This window comes from Asparagus officinalis, chromosome 3, assembly GCF_001876935.1.
Source record: "Asparagus officinalis chromosome 3, Aspof.V1, whole genome shotgun sequence".
Lineage (NCBI taxonomy): Eukaryota > Viridiplantae > Streptophyta > Magnoliopsida > Asparagales > Asparagaceae > Asparagus > Asparagus officinalis.
In genome coordinates, this window is record NC_033796.1 from 37176503 (window position 1) to 37189176 (window position 12674).

The following is a 12674-nucleotide window of genomic DNA, read 5'->3' on the forward strand; positions in this document are numbered from 1 at the left end:
CTTGGAGTTCGTAGGAATCAGTGTGCCTTTTGTAAAGTGGATGGACATTAGAAAGACGAATGCCCAAAGTTAGTTGATCGAGCCGGAAAAAATAAGGGGAAAGTTATTCAAGCTTCAGAGATGAATGTTATTAATGCTAGTGGTAATAATTCAGATTTAGATTCTTCGGGCTACTCATTATCTGAACTACCGTCAGTTTGTGTTGCCGACTCTACAGAGTGGATGTTGGATTCAGGTGCTTCTTACCATATTTACCCTAGGAGGGATTGGTTGTCCAGTATTCAGGAGTTGGAAAGAAGGGAGGTCATGCTCATGGGTAATGACCATGAATGTCCTATTGGTGGTATCGGTACTGTTCGGATTAGGATGAGTGACGGAGTGATTCGGGAGTTGGTTGGAGTGAGGTTCGTTCCTCGGTTGAAGAAGAACATCATTTCACTTGGAGTTTTGGAGGCAACAGGCTATAGCGTGACCTTAGTCGATTCACGTTTGAAGGTCACATTGGGGTCCATGATTGTGATGAAGGGTGTCAGGAGGAATAGTTTGTATTATTTGATTGGGAGCATAGTGTTTGATAGAGAGCTGACGACTTTTTTTGGATTTGGCTAGACTGTGGCATTTGTTAAGCCTGAGTTATTTGATTGATTATGTCGTGCATGGTTTATTGAGGAGTATTTTGACCTGCAGATTGAAGTCCTTTGTGCACATTGGTATGAGCAAGAAGACCGAGGTGGAGTTTTGCGCTTCTATCCATCGATCGAGGGGTCTTTTAGGTGGTGTCCAGTCAGACATTTGGGGGCCTTCCAAGGAGACATCATTAGGAGGTAATCGGTATTTGATTTCAGCAGTTAGGAATTATTCTAGGCATTGGTTGCAACTAGGTCCATTTGGTATGAAGTCCTAGAAGTCAACAACCATAGGAAGAAGTGTATTGGCAGAAAGGTAACCCATCATTCTAGCTTTGGTAGGGGTTCTTTCTTACATTTGTGCCGAGCTCATGGCAGTTTAAGATACTTCATTGATTGTAGACATTGGGGCGGCGAGATGAGATGATAGTTTTGATGGGTCGTTCCTTACTAGAGAGGGATCGACGTTGGTTGTCGAGCATTGGTTTGGTTTTGGAGCTTCAACATATTTGTGTCATCTTGGTCATAAGTTGCCGACTGCTACGTGTGGAGATTTTGGATCTTGTGGAGCTGCTTTAGATTTTTGGTTACGTCAGATATTTGGTTGCCCAGCATTTGGTCACATCGAGGATGTGAGATTTGATCCGATTGCACGTTTGTGATTCAGAGGTTCATTTGATTATCAGTTAGGAGCTTCTGATTTTGTTCTGAGCAGGTATATCACATTTGACTCTCGGCAGTTGGAGAGTGTTGATCAGATCATTGGGATATCGAACCAGATGGAGGATGATGCTACTTCACATTGGGTGGAGATTACTCCACATACTCCATATCATACTGTATCGTTTGGGATTCTAGCTGAGGTGACACGGTTTGGAGATCATTTGGATTTGGATGCAGATGATGAGTTGGTTTTGGATACGAGTGCAGCTGGTGGACATGTTTTGGATACGGTCATTGGTTCACCTCAGGTGGAGGTGTTTGATTTGTTTCAGTTTGGGACCATTAGGAGCTCTATCAGTTGCAGATCCGTTAGTGATATTGGTGAAGAGTTACAAACTTTTCTATTTGATTGAGGACCTTTGGAGGCCGTTTGGGTGAACTACGTGAAGACTTGATTCCTTGGGCAAGAGGATATGTAGGCAGTCATTTATGATACAGCCGGTTTGGTGAGTTGATACCGACATTTGGAGTTTTTTACATTCTCGTTTGGGTTCTCGACTTGTTGTGGATTGAGTCCGTTGTCGTGGATTTGTTCCACTTCGTACTGGACGCAACAAGTGAGACGTTTGGTTGTATTGGTGTCGGCTCAGTTTTGGGAAAACTTCGCCAAGGTGGAGAATTGTTGGATAGCAGGTTCCTAATATGTTTCCTAATTTGTTTTGGTAACAGGTTATTGGGATTCCTAATCTGTTTTGGTAACATAATTTCAAATCTGTTTTAGTAACATGTTATTAGGATTTCTAATCTGTTTTGTTTTTTATTTTAGAATTCCTAGTATGTTTATGATTTTAGGATTTCTATATATATGGAACAATTGGAAGAGAGAAGAGAAGAAAATTAGGGATATTTGGAGCACAAAAAAGAGGTATTTTCTGAGCTATTGGTTAGAGTTTTGTTTAGAGAGAATTAGATATTTGTTGGTGAGATTAATTGGTGAGTTTGAGTGATTTGTAATCTCAGTTTGTACTCTTCTTCTTTATTAATGAAAAACCCTATCCCCTTCTTGCCCTGTGGACGTAGGCAACTTGCCGAACCACGTTAAAATTGGTTGTTTGTGTTTGTGGCATTGATTTGGTTCGTTTGGCCTTCTCTCAATGTTCGTTTGATTTGATTTCTCGTAGCACGTTGATTTGGTTGTTTGGATTTTGCAGCGCCCAACATTGGCAATCCCATAAAGGCTGTTTTAATTAGAACATGCATTTAGTATAGCTTAAATTTGTGCTAAATTTTATGGGATTAGCAATTCTATGTATGTTTCTTAAACTTATTTAGCATTTTCAACCAAGTTTCAACCAGGTGGCTAGGTCAAAAATACTAACTAAAAGTGAAACAAGTTAAAAATTCTAATTAAATTTAGAAATTCTAATTAAATTTAAAGAAGGGTCGGTTTTGAAAATTTGTAAAAGAACAAATTTTCGATTTAAACTCATTTAATTTTTTTATTAAAAAATTTGACCCAATCCACTTTTTATTATCAAAACCGACCCATTTCGTGCAATGTCAGCAGCGTGGCCACGAAATGGGTCGGTTTTTTTTAAATAACGCCGCTAAATAGTCGGGGTTGACAACCCCGACTATTTAGTTATGTCGGGGTTGGCAACCCCGACTATTTAGCTAAGGGCACGCTAAAATAGTCGGGGTTTCCAACCCCGACTAATTTAGGCCCCTGCCTAATTGGTCGGGGTTGGCAACCCCGACCATTTGGCAGAGAGGTAGGTGCTGTTCACTTCACTACGACAAAACGGTCGGGTTTGGGAACCTCGACCATTTTGTGTTCGTGCACAAAATGGTCGGGGTTCCCAACCCCGACCATTTGGCAGACTCTTCCAGCTGAAAATAGCTGGAAATACGAACTCCGCTGGAAATTCAAACTCATGCTGTTACATATCAATCCACAATTCAATCACAATCACAATAACACACATACCAATCAATAATCTCAAATAAAAAACCATAATCAATCGGATACATACCATGCAATTCACATACTAATAATCAATACTCAATCTAATACATAATATTTAGTTTCAAACGCAAACATCTTATCAATAATCAATCAAATACATAACATTCAGTTTCAATCGGATACAACTCCCTTTCCTCTCCCTCTCCCCCTCCCCCTCCCTCTCCCCCTGACACGTTCACCTTCGACGTGAGCTCGGATCAGTTCCTCGTCCGGTTGTGTGTGAAGTTGGGAGTGCATGACATCCTCATCGACTCGAACCGACTATGAACATCCGGCTTGGGCCTGCGGTGAGCCTCCAGCTTCATCATGTGCACTGCTTGAGCCTGCCCCTATGTGTCCTCGGAACCGGCGACGACCGTACTCAATTGGTCTCTCCTCACGTCCATCTCGTCTTGCATTACGCGTCCTTTGAAGAGCGGACCGAATCTTTTTGATCATGCGAAGGAACGTGTTCCTCGGCCCTGGCTCGGTAGTTGTTCGGATTGCATCATGTGCCATAGTAGAAAGTTCTTCGAGCTCTTGTACCTATACGATAAAAACCCCAAGAAAGCTATTATGATTTGGATGATAATAAAATAAAACTCACAAGGTAACTGTATATTTTGCTTATACACTTACCAACTCTCTCTCAACTGGGCCTCTTGGTATGTATTCCTTAGGAGCTTTGTTCTCCTGAAATATCCACCGGCGAGTAATCCCCCAATACCACCGCAAATACACACCTAGGTCAGGTGCGTCAACCCTCTCCATCACTAAATGTTCTTCCCTGTTATCCCACCTCCCGATGTAAGCACTGTGAATATGTTCCCAATCTTGACGATGTGCACCTTTTCTGGGATTTCTCTCTATTACCTCCACAAGGACCGGGATATGTTGTCGTAGCCCAAATTGTCGTAGCACACGGTCGGGCACATGCATCTCGACAATCTCAAAACATATGATCGGGACGCGAGCACGCCACACATCCGGCTCTTCTGTGCATGACAATCTCAAAACATATGATCGGGACGCGAGCACGCCACACATCCGGCTCTTCTGTGCATATATCTGGTAGTGACTCTAAAACTTGTTCATATGACACATCCGGCTCTTCTGTGCATATATCTGGTAGTGACTCTAAAACTTGTTCATATGGCATCCACTTGACTTATAAAAAGATAAAGTAAAGCAGATTTCAGTAATAAATGTTGTAATGATTGAAAATTTTTAGATATTATGATTTAATACCTGTTCATCCTCCTTTTGATCGAGCTCGTTCCTATAGAAGTTTTCATGTCCCTTTGGTGAGGTATGTCATGATCTAGATACATTCCATCTAATTTATATACAATGAGTTAGTATAAATTAAAACAAATGTATAAAAATACATGTAATCATATATTTTTAAAAATAACTTAGTAATACTTGCAGCCTAACGGAATATTGCCATCGAGAGCACGTGCCTCTCTCAAATCTGGGCAACCCAAATGCAACCTCTCCCAAGACCATATCTGTAGCAGAGTGAGACAACCCTTGAATTCTTTGTTTTGAACAAGAGCCACTTTGGTCATCTCCCTATACAGATACGCTAACACGGCACTCCCCCATGACAATCCCCCACAATCCACAAGATCCTCCAGGAGTGGCAACCACCTCACGTGCACCGAATCCTTCGTGGAATCCGGGAATAGAATAGTACCGATCATGTGAAGTATGTATGCACGGGCATACATCTTGACGATCTCCTCGGTCGCATCGATCGGAACATTCATAAAATTGTTTCTCAACCATTCAAGTTTGATCCTTCCACCCCTCATGTGAGGAACTTGACCCAACAATACTTCACACTTATCTGTCCAGTTGAAGTCGTCGCTACCTGTGACAGCATCTCCATCCACTCGGAGTCCAAGCAAAACCCCTACATCCTGTAATGTAATCGTCGACTCTCCTTGGCGCAGGTGGAATGTGTTTGTCTCGGGCCTCCATCGTTCAACCAGTGCTGTCAAGAGAGCCCAATCAAGTCTCACCCATTTAATTTGTGAGCACTCAAAGAAGCATGCTTGACGAACATAATATTGGACATGTGGATCGGTCAACTCCCAGCTCGAGTGTGCATGAGTGTGATCAACGATAGTAATGCTCGGGGCCTGCATATAATAAACAGTGCAAATGTTCAGTAACAACCAATAACTTAGAATAATCCTTGAATGAAAATGTAATTGAAAATGTAATTTATAACTACCTCCCCAGTGTCAATCTTCGCGGATCGATGTCGAGGTTGGTCATAAAGAACCTCATACGTCAATGGCCCCGCCTCCATAGCTGCACATATGATGATATAAATGAAACACATATGATGATATAATGGAGTAGAATATAATGAAGCATAAACGAAGTTGAATAATTAACAAAGAATAGAATAATTATACCCATTAATTACTATTTATTTGGATTGGTGGGACAGTGAGATCTCCTGTGGCCCGGTTGTCTACAATATCCACATCCATTTGTTTTTGGAACTCCTTCCCGACCTCCATCCATCGTAGACTTTATGCGTGTTGATCTCGGGCGTCCGGCTTGCCGCTTAAATTCAGGAGGTAACACATGCGGCCCGTTATAGGGTGGCCAGTAACGACTATCTACAATGGGATGAAAAAACTGACTGTATGAATCTCTATAGTGGCTTGATTGGTACCACTCAGAAGCGTATGTGTAATACGATGTATTTGCACCCCCAAATTGCTTGGTCGTAACCGCTATAACATATGCACATGGCAATTTTTTCAATTCTGGAATGTTACAGGTGCATGCGCATTGTGTTCCTCGTAGATTGACGGTGTAATTATGACCGTGATTGTCTGTAACCTCCCATTCATCTATAGCAAATCTCACAATCTTAGTCAATCTGGCCTGCTTGACACGAGCTCCTATAATCTCTTCATTTTTTGGGGTCAACAACGTCCCCCACTTTGCTCCATCCTCTCGCCGCTTGACAAAATACTTATTTAGTCTATAAAATGTCCTCGCAGCCAACGCCTGTATGGGCATTGCTCGAGCCCCCTTAAGTACACCATTGAAGCTTTCAGAACAATTAGTTGTCATCATGCAATAGCGATTCCCTCCATCTTTACTTAGAGCCCACCGGTCGACGTAATCGCTTCCCAAACTACTCTCAATCCAATCATGTGCAGCTGGAGATGTTGCCTTGATTTGATCCCGTATCCGATCATACACACATGTTTCGGGTGTAACACCCGCTTGCCAAAGAAGGTTTTGTAGATGTACTTGACCAAAGCTCTTTTTAAAATTAACTCTAATGTGTTGTAAGCAATAGCGGTGATTGTGATGAGAGCCAAATCTTCTGTACAATGCTCTTGGAATACCTTTCATCCTATCGGATATAAAAGTAATTTTTCTAGGAGGCAACACATTAAAAATATATAATTGGATGCAAGAAAAAAACCACTCCCAATTTTCACTATTCTCGACCTCTACAACTGCGAAGGCCAAAGGAAATAAGCCCCCATCTGCATCTACTCCTGTAGTGACAAGCAATACACCCTTATATTTACCGTATAAGTGTGTCCCATCAATGCTAAGGATCGGCCGACAAAATTTAAATCCCTCGATCGAAGGACCAAATACCCAAAATACAGAGGTGAATTTATGAACTCCCGGATTGACCTCTTTGGCCAAAATACAGAGGTGAATTTATGAACTCCCGGATTGACCTCTTTGGTTATGAGTTTGTATTCAGATCCATGATTGCTTCTTTTGATCGCATCAAGATATTGAGGCAGAGTCGCGTAAGACCTTTCCCAATCACCAAATATTTTTGTCATCGCAATTACTCTTGCATTCCACGCTTTGATATACGATATTTCAATCCACTTATCATGTGACACTCTCTTAATTATGTCATCGGGCCTTAGTTCAAGCTTCTTCTTTAATCTTGGCATAATCAACCGAGCTATGTAAGAGGCGGAGGCACCACTGTGGTCTCTCTCGAACATTGGATTGTTACATGTATGAACACCGCAGTATTTTGTGATCCTAAAATACTCATTATGTTTCTTTCCGGCAACTGCATATAACTTCCAAGGACATGCGTAATCAGATTCATTCCCCTCTGCCCGACCTTGCCTTTGTGTATTCATAAAACAGATTGCCTCATAACTTGTACGATTGCTTTTAATTTGCTTGAATTTGACCAACTTTTTGATTGAGTAATCACGAATAGCATCTACCAATTGGTCTTTAGTCTCAAATAATTCACCAACTCTGAAAGGAACCTCCTCATCATCTCCTCTATTGGATGAACTTTCACCAATGCGGATATCATGTGCTGTGGAAGAACGAACCCACTCATCATCCTCAAACTCGTCTTTTTAGCCTGCAATCTCGTGGGTCAATTGTCGTAACTCCATGAATTTCATTAACCAAGTCAAGGTAACTGTATGATTCCGATATCATTAACGGAATTGTCACCCCTCCGACGTACATTGGCATATTATTCATTCCATACTTAATCGTTCCACCGTAAGAGAAAGCAATAAAAATCATACTGTTCAACCTATACAAATCAAAATTATATCATTTAAATGCAAAAAATTTAAAAAATATTATCAATTAATACCCTAAAATCTAATTGCAACCCTAAAACACAATTACAACTGTAAACCCCCAAATTCTAAACCCTAAAATTGAGTATTCTATGCCCCCAAATATTTAATTTCAACTACAACAAGAATAAAATTTCTAAATAAACCACTACAAATAGAGTTCAAACACTATAATTTCGTTTTGGAGAGAAAACCCTAGATTTCTAGGTGTCAAAAGAGGAGAGAAGGGAGAGAGTACCTGTTAGATCTTTCACCCCTAGAATTCCGCACAAAAAAAGAGGAGAGAAAGATGCGATCCGTGGCTCAAAGAGAGTTTGGGAGGAGGAGATCGACGAAAATGAGAGAGAGACGCGGTTGGAACCGGAAATGAGTGAGAGAGTGAAGTCGTGACCTTTATATAGGTCGGGGGCCCAGTGAACAAATAGTTGGGGTTGTGAACCCCGACTATTGACACTTAACCTTTTTCACCGCTCGCGGCTGAGACAGAGTCTCTGCCAAATGGTCGGGGTTGGGAACCCCGACTATTTTGTCGTAGCGAAGTGAATCTCTCTGCCAAATGGTCGGGGTTGCCAACCCCGACCAATTAGGCTGGGGCCTAAATTAGTCGGGGTTGGAAACCCCGACTATTTTAGCGTGTCCTTAGCTAAATATAGGGCTGTTAATCAGTTTGAATGGTGCGGTTTATAGGTGACACCGAACACCAAACCGATCTATTTTTTCGGTTTGGTTCGGTTCGGTTTTTCACTTAATTTTTCCAAAAACCAATTGTGTTCGGTTTAATTCGGTTTGGTTTTTCTCTGGTTTATATCGGGTTTTTTCGGTTATTTTATAAAGAAAGCAAGTCTAGAAAAGTAGAAAGTAAAAATGTCTCATATTACATAACCGTTTCTGAAAAGAAAATAAAATAAAAAAAAAATAAAAAAGGGCAGTCCACAATGCCACATAACAGTTTTCAAAAATAAAAAAAGCGATGAAAAACTAGAATAGCAGAAACATATAGATGATAGATGCCTCCATGTCCATGAGAGCTAACTTCAAGTTCAGCAGCAAGCTCCAATCCATGACCGAAAATCCAAAAACCTGCAAAAACAACCTTCATGAGACACATGATTTCACAAACAATAGGCAGAAGACCTTAGCTCCTGCACCGAAAAACTGAGAAACTAGAACCGTCGATGAGATGACTGTGACAAAAGAAACATATAATGGATGTGTAACATTAATCAGAAATATCTCGGAAATAAAATGAACCAAACAAAAGAAACAAAAATGAGTGGAATGTTTCAGGTGAAGAAGTTCAGGTTCCATTGCAAAGCTATAAGGAGGAGATTGTTACTGAAGCCTGGATAGCTAAGAGATGATTTTGTTTCCTACGTATGAAAGAAGGGCTACAAAAATAATCATTCAGAAGAAGACATTTAGAGAAGTAAGCATGAAAAATATACAAGAAGAAAACGTAACCTGACACAGTAAAAATATTCAGTATGAGTTTCATTAAAGGCCCTGATAATGCCAGAAAAAATGTACATGCTTTTTGTGCAATATGCAAATAACAGTTTGTTGGGTTTACATATAAAAATATAAATGGAACCTGGCACAGTAAAGAGAGGAGATAGCATTGCAGGAAGCATTTCTTCATGATTTACTTCCCATCTTGTAAGCCTAGCTCAAGGAACTGTTCCTTAAAAAAAAGTTGGGAAGATATATAACAGCTTCTGACATCTCATTTACAAGTTCTTTAACTCCTAACAATATGTCCAATAAACAGAATATGTACCACTTTAATAGTAAGATTGCAATAACATCGCAACATTGCGTGATTTGAATGTATGGAAACCTCAAGGTGCAAATACCATGTTTTGAAAGAAGCCTCAAGATGATTTTCACAACCCTCAACCATCATTCAACGCAACTTCAGAGTTTGCTTGATATGAGACCACAAGTTCTAAGTAGACCAAAAACTACAAAAGCAGTCTGACTATTGATGCACAACAACTCAATAGTCTTGCACACTCTTGCGCACTCATACAGTAGAAAGAAGCAATAAGAAGAAATGATTGACTTACCATGTTCAACAGTAACAATAATAAGCACTTTATATACATTTATAGTAAAGAACAATAAGTTGACTAAACATATCACCACCAAATATATAGAAGTCACTAAACATAACACCACATACCAGCAAGTCAGCAACATCAAGCTTGGAAAGCACTCATGCAGATTTTGGAGGCAACATGCTACCACTCGTAGCATCACTAGCTAGCTGAAGCTGAACAAGAAACTAAAGAAAGTACTTCCCATTCTACATGCAAACAAAATGTGAAGAGTTAATTAACATCATTATATTTCAAACAAATTTAGTGAACCAGTTCATTAGATACGAGTAGAAAACCAAAACATACCTCGCTCAACTTGTTCACACAGCTCCATATCCTCAATGGTTGGAGTTTCATGCAATGCAACATGAGTACTAGTGAGCCAATTTTGGGTACAAATCAAAGCCTCCACCATTCTAGGACTCAATGAACTTCGAAACGGATCAATTACCCGGCCACTTGTGCTGAAGGAAGATTCTGAAGCTATAGTTGAAACTGGAATAGCTAGAAGATCTTTTGCTACTCTAGCCAAAGTTGGATACTTTGCAGTTCCACTCACTCTCCACCAATCTAATATGTCAAAATTTTCATCATCTTCTCCTTCACACCTATCAGCTAGATATTTATCCACATCATTTTGAACAATTCCAGCTTTTCTTGCTTTTCTTCTTTGTTCCTTTTCAGCCAACTTTCTTTCATAAGCAGATGTACACATATTCAAAAAAGAAACATCAGGCTGCAAGCTTTGAGAATCAGAAGAGCACTACATCACTACTTTCTTGCAACAGACCATAAATCTTAAGCAAATCACCAAAAGTAATATGGATTGTTGGAGAACTTGAGCAACACACATGCAAAATCATATCATAAAATGGTTTCAGAAAAATAGCAAAGTCTTCTGCTGAAACCCAATCACTTGCCTCAGGTGGCCCATTTTTTAATTCACCTTGAAAATATCTCACATAGTGACCGTCATCCTCTTTCAATCTATCAAATGCTTTTCTGAACTTTATAGCTGACTGTAACATCAAAAAAGTCGAATTCCATCTGGTGGAAACATCCATGATCACAAGCCCTTTACTCTCAATTTTGACATTTTCAATACACTTCTTAAATATGTCCAGCCTTTGAGGGGAAGATCTTACATACCTAACAGCATTACGAATGCTTTGGATACAATCATTCATTACAGCAAGGCCATCATTCACAATTAAATTTAGAATATGGGCAACACACCTCATATGCAAATTCTCCCCTCCCTGCAAAAGTACATTAGGGGTTTCCCACTCCCCTATTCTCTTTATCAAATCCTTTAATGCAGCATCATTAGCAGAGGCATTATCAACTGTTATGGTGAGAATCTTTCTTATTTCCCACTCTATCAGACACTCTTCTAAAAGCCTAGCAATGGACTCCCCTTTATGGTTTGGAATAACACAGAAATTCAACACTTTCTTATGTAAAATCCAATCATCATCAACAAAATGAGCAGTAAGGACCATGTAATTTATATTTTGAATAGATGTCCAAGTATCCGTTGTTAGGTTGACCCTCTTCCCTTTTAAAGCATCCTTAAGAATTTTCTTTTCAGACTTGTACATACTTAACACATGCTTTGCAATTGTCTGACGACAAGGAATAACCCAATAAGGACAAGCCCTCTTACAGAAATACTTAAACCCCTCTCCCTCAACAAACCTAAAAGGCAGCTCATCCACTACTATCATATGAACACAGCCCTCAGTTATCTCCTGTTGAGAACATGACCCAATAGCTTTTAACTCTCCCTTTTTTTTAAAAACTAATATTTTCTGCCTCCCTTTATTTAACATCTCAACATTTGGGGGATATCTCTTGCAGATTTTCACATGACTAAGAAGGGATGAGGTACCATTTGATCTAGGATCAGCTAATATCTCTTTTTTGCAATAGTTACAAGCCCCTTTAACTCTACCATTCACCATTTTTCTAGTAAAGTGAGACCAAGCTTCTGACCTTTCATTGTTCTTCATATCTTCCAAAATCTCCTCCTCAGTCCTTGTATCTACGTCATCCTCTAAATCAACAATTTGAGGTGGAGCTACAGCAGATGTTGCTTCAGATGGTGTGGATGACTCACCATAACTTAAAGGGGGCTGCAAAGAACGATGTAATGAATCTGGAATTAGTAAACAACATAAACTAAAAAAACAACATAAGTCTTTAGTTGCATCAATCAGATCGACCTAAAGAAATTAGAACAAATTAACAAAAGATTGATATTAAGATCGACCTAAAGAACTTAGAACAAATTAACAAACCTGAGAATTCTCAGATGCAGTATTAAAAAGACGCCTTGTTGGGAGCCTTGAGTTCCCACAAGATCTCTTCATACTGAAAGATCTGGATTCTGGAGTAGAGAGTTGGAGTCTTGCGTTCCAACAGAATTTTCTACCATAAATAACCCATATCCACAAATAGATCAGCTACGAAAATAAAAAAATCCAAACTTTATTAATTAAATGAGAATTAAAACAGCCTTTTTACCTTTGAGAGCCTGGAGGCTGGAGATCAGAAACCTAAGATTTCACCAGAAGAACCCTAGATTGGGGGCGATGGACGAGAGGGGACGAGGGAGGGAGCGCGAAGGACCAGTCACCAGAAGCTCATTGGGTTTGGC